We start from the raw sequence: 6,951 nt of genomic DNA, 5'->3' as shown, positions 1-6,951 counted from the left end.
TTCCCATCAGTATCCAGCATGCTGAAGTGCTTCCTTTAAATATGACCATGATTCCCAGTTCTCTTAATTAGAATACAGTTTAGAATTGGGGTTTCAATGCAAGCATGTGATCAGAAAATGTTTGTGTCTGTGAAGCTGGCCTCTTGTTTTTCCTACTTAGATAAGTATCTACTTTCAAGATCTGGTTGTGAAATATGACTTTCTAGCCATTGCAGTTAATTCTGATGTTAAATAAAATATCTGTCAGTGTTGAGAATAAGTGTTAGAAGAATAAAGGTTGGCTCGTTTCAAATAAATGAATTGTCATCTGGATTTCACTTGGTTGTTAGGAATACTGACAGAACAGGTGAGAGAAAACTAAACAGTACAACCTGACTTTTAAATCCAGGCTGTTTGACTTTGTTTTTTCACTTGAAAAGAAAATTTGACATCAAAAATTCTTTCGCTTCTGATAGAAGGAATGAAAGTTAATCAAAATACTTATTTTTCTTCATTGACTTCAGTGCATAAAACACTCATATCATAAACATAGTACATGATTTTGCCATTTTTGAGGGTAATATTGTGCAATAAGGCAGTGGATTTCATTGCTGATAAAATTGAGATTGCAATGACATACAGAACAGCTTTTAAACTTTTTAATTAGTCTAATTAAATTTGACTGTACTGTGTATTTTAAGAAAGTGCCAGCATATATTTACATTTAAAGGTTTGCACTTTTAAAAGTGAACTTCATAAATCAAGTAAAGAGGCAGGGCAGTAATTGTGGTTTTAGAGTATAAACCTATAGTTATCACCCATTCTGAGGCAGTTGATTAGACCAGCTTGTGTAATGCAGCAGAGTAGGGGAAAGCATTACCCAAAATTCTTCTATCTCGAAGAGAGCGAGAAGCAGCAGGAAAGCCTCAGCTAAATAGGGTTAGGCATGATTGCTCTTAAATTCATCCAACTGTTAACCAACTAAACCATTTGGCATACAAAGCATATCTTGAGCTGGGCAGGGACAAATGGGATCATGGTTAGCAGAGAATTTCCAGCTGTGTGACCAGGAAGAATCAGCAAGAATTCTGCACTTACCCAGAAGAAACTTAATGGGCCTAACTTTTGAATACATTGCATGATGTTCTGTATTTACAAGGTGATTTGTTTATGTCCCCTAATATTTTAGGCTTATTTGGGGAAGGAAAAACAAACTTACTGAACTTAGAACAATTGAAAGCAAAACAGACTACATGAAAATCGTTCTATTTAAGCCTTTCCCAAGAGTTTTCTTTTAAGTACTACAGTAGGCAAGACTTCACTCTGATTTTATTATTATTATTATTTTTTTTTTTTTTTTACATAGTCTGAGAGAGGAATGGATTGTTGAGTATTGCTTTATCTATCCAGTTGGGCTGAGGTGGGCAAAGGGCAAAAAGATAAGGTGGAAGGAGTTAAAAGACATTAAGTGATATGCAGAAGTCTTTTCAAAACTCCCTGTAGCCCGTCTTTCACTTGGATTGCTTTGATTTAGCATATAGTAAGACTGGTAACTACCATGATATCAGTGGTTTATTTCGTACTTGTTAAATATGAGATTGATACTCCACAGTTGATACTGCTTTCCCATCCTACTTGTCATGCTAGTGAGGGCACAGTAATTTGAATCCTAAAATAATGTTTTTAATCACTTGACAAAAATGACACTTGCCTTAATTATAGAAAGGTCTGTACGTGAACACATTCCATTTACACTTAAAATTGAAGTGAAAGCGCAGATGTGTAGAATTAACAGAAAATTAAACTTGACATCTACTCTTAACAAATTGTTAATGTGAGCCCACAGATGACATTGAATACATTTAGCCAAATCATATTAAGAAATAAGAGAAAAAAAATAAACGTTAAAAGTGCCCAAAGAGCAAAGACTAGTTTGCTTATCAATGTCTGGCTAGAGACAGAATCACAGAATGGCCAGGGTTGGAAGGGACCTCAAGGATCATGAATCTCCAACTCCCCCTGCCACATGCAGGGCCACCAACCTCCCCATTTAATACTAGACCAGGCTGCCCAGAGCCCCATCCAACCTGGCATTGAGCACCTCCAGGGACGGGGCATCCATAAACTCTGGGCAGCCTGTTCCAGCACCTCACCACTCTCTCTGTAAAGAATTTCCCCAACATCTAACCTAAATCTTCCCTCCCTCAACTTAAAACCACATCCCCTTGTCCTGCAGTTATCAACCCTTTCAAAGAGTTGACTCCCCTCCTGTTTGTGGGCTCCCTTTATGTACTGAAAGGCTGCAATGAGGTCACCCTGCAGCCTTCTTTTCTTCAGCTCCCTCAGCCTGTCCTCACAGGGGAGGTGCTCCAGTCCCCTGATCACCTATGTGACTCTCCTCTGGACCCTCTCCAACAGCTCCCTATCTTTCTTGTACTGGACATAACAGCTGCTGCCATTTAAACATTGCTACCAGACAAATGCAGTTGGATATACACAGTAAAAGAACCATGGGTGAGGAAGAACAATTTTCTTTAGAGTCCACAATATTATGTGGCATAACTTCAGTGTTAAAGCAGTCACAAAGGGTGGGCAGCAGCAGTGGTACAGCATTCAGAGTGGCTCTTTGAATGCTGCAGCTGTACGACTTCAGAGTTCTTAAGCTGAAGCTTAAGATGCAGAAGTAAATGATTCCTGAGCCCTCCCTTTCTATCTTGCTGTTCTTTCTTTCTCCCTGCCCTGTTCCCAGACTTAGCAGCACAATTACAGTTATTCTGGGTCTGCAAGGCCAAGTTTAAAGAGTGAGGTGCTTCTGTTCCAGCAGGCATGAGAGGGCAGGGGTGCCTGGACCTGCAAGGGTAGGAGTGTGGGTGCTTGGGGGGCAAGGAGAGAGCTGGGAGAAAAGGAGCAGCTGTCAGAGGGGACACCCAGGGCTGTTTTTGAATGAAAGGAGAAACACTTCTCTATCTGTCAGTTGCTGTTGCAAACAAGAATTGGCAGCACCAGTTTTGAGTCCAAGCATAGCACAGCTATACTTTCCTCACTGCATATTTGCAGTGAAAGCAGTATCAGGCTGAGAGTTTTGCTTAAAGATGGGTTAGAGGCAAAGCTCTGACAGCTTGTCCACTGGATTATGTGGAGGAGAAGCCTACTGAAACTACTTCAGAAAGGCAGTTAATTGTGACAGTGGCTCATTGCTGTTACGGCTGCTACATTAAGTCCTTGCCATGCTCCTGCTGACTTGCTTGCAAAATAATCTTGCTAATTCATGAGCAGTAAGCTGTAATACCACATGTCTGTCTAGCCTATAAACTGCACACAGCTTCAAGGTAGTGAATTCTGTGGATTTACACAGGATCCTGTGTGAATGGTGATGAATCAGTCAGCTCTGCTGCGTCAGCCAACAGCAATGTGCAACAGGAACCATCAGAATGTGGTTTTAATTAGTAGACAGCAAAAGCCAAAGAAAAGAAAAGCAGAGGAACGTAAGAAAGCAGATTTTAATGTGTTTCTTTTAGCGTCTGTGTATTGTGAGGAGGAAAAACAACCTACAGTAGGAAACATGAAAAAGCCTACTGTACAATTAGCAAATGTGCAGTTAGAAGAGTGGTGGGGTTAGGATGGTATTTTACAGGTTTATAGTTAGAAAGATTATCATGGTGGAAAGAGAGTCAAAAAATGAAATGTTCACCTGTGTCCTAGGCTTGCAGTAGAAAACTCCAAAAGGAGGGATCTCCAGGAAGAAATCCCTCCTGGTGGCAGTCAACCCTTAAATGGGGTCTAGGAGGGGTGGAGCCAGGCTCAGGCCACACAGCTGAATTCCTTTACCTGTGCTCCCATGGCTGACTCAGTCCTTGCCTCAGGTGATCAATCAGTGGTTCAGGCCGTGACCCAACAGTTTCCATACACCTACTAAAAAAAAAAAGTAGGTGTCATTAAAAGGTTATCTCTCGTTAATTCTGTCACCAACATCAAGCCTGTAAATATTCACCTCTAGTAATTGATGAGGCTTTTCAACCTGCTGTTTCAGTTTACAGACAACCGTATTCTGCATTTAATACCTTGCTAAAGCAATTCTATACCGTGGAAAAAAGGCTACTGAATCTTATGTGGTGCTGCTTTCGCCCTTCATGTGTATGACCTTACAAAGAAAGACTTCTGCAGTGCATTTGTAGGGCTTAAGGCTTGAAAAATGGAATGTAGTGATGGCAAGGTAAATATATGGCATCTGAAGTGATGCTAAGCAAATGTGAGTAAAACACGAGGTGGAACCACTGCTTGTCTGGAATGCAGAGCCTTCATTTGTGTGTGTGTATGCATTATATACATGCGTGCCTCGTACAGGATTAAGGCCTATATTAGTCCTATGGTCCTGAGTCACTGACAATAGTTGCTTGAAATTCTGTAACTGATGCTTTGACAGTTCAGTTTGGAAGTTTGTCTTTTAAAAGGTTTGGGCAGCTACTACGTAAATGCTGTTACACATCTCTACAGGATACTGGCTTGCACTTTCTTCTAGGAGTGAGAAATATTCACCCTACGGTTAAATTCAGTAAGACTAGACAAAATGTCAGTAAATTTGTCTTTAAAATACAGCTTACTTGTAAAGAAGTTTGAAGTTCCATATTCCTTCCTAGCAAGTACTAATTAGTACTAGTTGCACAGAAATATTTAAGTAGCAGTTGGACTTTCTTTGCTTTTTTTCTGATATGGCAAAGGAGAGTTAGCTTTCAATTTTGCCCAAGAGTTGTACTGCTGGAAATTTTAAGAAGCATGAAGTTGCAGAAAGCCTTATTTACAGCCAGCCTGAATTGAACTGTTCTGATCATTCCATCCTTTTGAATGTCTCTCTCAGAATCCTTAGATTATAAATCAAAAGTGGATAAGAATTGGGCCAGTATCTGTTGTACTTCCTGCAGTGTGCTGAGTTGTCTGAGTTTTAAGAAATCCTATTAAAATACCAAATGAGATTTGAATCTCTGTAGCCATATGCTAAATTGCAGAGCTAGAGTGTAGGATAAAAAGGTCACTATTCTATCTGTTATGGAACTTTCTTTGTTAATTATGCATTCACCCATCTCTGAATATGCATCCTGCTATCTTGTTAATTAAGTTTTGTTACGTCATTTAGAGTCCTTATCCCATATTTAGAACTTCAACTTTTTTTGAATCATGTTATTAGATGTACTGATTTTTTGATATAAGATCATTATTAAACATTATGTTCTGTGTGCACATCTTGTTGTGTTTAGTACTCTGTACAGGTTTCAAGATGTGTACATTTCTGAGGGTGTGAATTTGAGGACTCATCTTTGTATGTTAGAGTGTGGACATAATGAGAGCTCGTGCCACTTTCTTATTGTATATAGCCGAATTAGATTACTTATCATTGTTCATTGGATTCTTAAAACTTTTTTGTCATTGTGTAGTTTTTTCTGAGTTCTGTGCCTCAGAGAAAGAGCTGAAGTTTCCCTTCAGAGAAATAAGAAACGTAGGCAGGTGCTCCCCATCCCTCACATTAAATACTAAAAAAGAGCTCCTTGCTAGTATGGTGCTAGATCTTTGCTTGTTTTCTGAATGTCAAACTGCAAGACAAGTTTATTTAAATACTTTCTTAGTGTTACTTGTTGACATTGCAGTTGTCTGTTTCTAGGGTGTCATTTGATCAGTGGTAGGAAAGGCATAAGTTAGACAAAAAAAGAGAAAAGTTGAGAACCTTGGAGCTGGAACAGTTTTCGTGGCCTAGAAATTCTCATCAGCTTCACTTTCACGCTTTTGGGATTTGGCTGAAACACACTTTCCTTATTGAACTATAGGATAGAATGTATTAACATTATATAATCTTTGTTGGCTGCATTGTAGCATTGTGAAAGTCCAAGACTGCAATAGCTCAGTGCAGTCAGGTTGTAACAAAAAAGCAACATAGTGACATGTGCATGCATGCATATACAAACACGTATGTATGTGTATATGTATTTCTATGTTAAGGTACTTGCACTGCAATATATAATAGCACGGTAACCTGCGTCCCCTTCAGGCTGTTTTATGGGTGAGTTATGTGACATACCAGCCCTAAAATCCACCAAACCCACAGCTGCTCTTGCAGTTGACTTCAGCTACACTAAGTACTTTCAAAACAGCATTTTTCTTCCTTCTCATCTGTATGATCAATGAACATATAGATGTTATAATTATGAAATCTACCAGAGAGTTTAGCTAAGTAATTATTATACCAAAAGAGAATAGATACAGAGTGCTTACCTGTGTCCTGGGCTCACTGTAAAACTCCAAAGGAGAAATCTCCAGAAGAGATCCTTCCCTACTGGTAGTCAGCTCTTAAATGGGGTCTAGGAGAGGTGCAGCCAGGCTCCAGCCCTTCAGCAGCACAGCTGAATTGCCTTCACCTGTGCTCCTGTGACTCATTGCTCACCTTAAGTGATCAATCAGAGGTTCAGGCTGTGATTCAACAGTTCCTATACACCGTCATGGAGAAAATGTTAATCCAGGATTTCTGTCATCTTTTTCATTTTAAATTTCAGGATTTTAAAACAGTTATGTTTAAATTTTATTTTCCTGTTCTGTTGGTTGGTTTGGGTTTGTTCTTTTTGAAGTAGTGGAGAACTTTGTAGGAAGAATGTGTTTTAGGAAGCAAAAGCATACGAAAAAGAAGAAGGTAATAGCATTTTTAATGCTATTGTAATAGTTGCACCTGTATTGAGAGATGGGAAACAATAGTTAAAAGAAAAATGCTCTAATGTTGGCTAAGATGAACTGCTAGCTCACAGTGTAAATTGATAGCAAAATGCTTCTTTTTTTTTTATTATTATAGAAAGTTTCTATTTCATCAAGAATACATTTATTTCCTGCCTAGATAAAATGTATCAAGATTTTGAGTAACTACAAATATTGCTTTGGAAGTTTCCAAGCTGTGTATGTATTAATGACTCTTTTCCTATGTGTTCTTGTTTGCAG

Source organism: Meleagris gallopavo, chromosome 6, assembly GCF_000146605.3.
Source record: "Meleagris gallopavo isolate NT-WF06-2002-E0010 breed Aviagen turkey brand Nicholas breeding stock chromosome 6, Turkey_5.1, whole genome shotgun sequence".
Lineage (NCBI taxonomy): Eukaryota > Metazoa > Chordata > Aves > Galliformes > Phasianidae > Meleagris > Meleagris gallopavo.
This window is presented reverse-complemented; position numbering follows the sequence as displayed.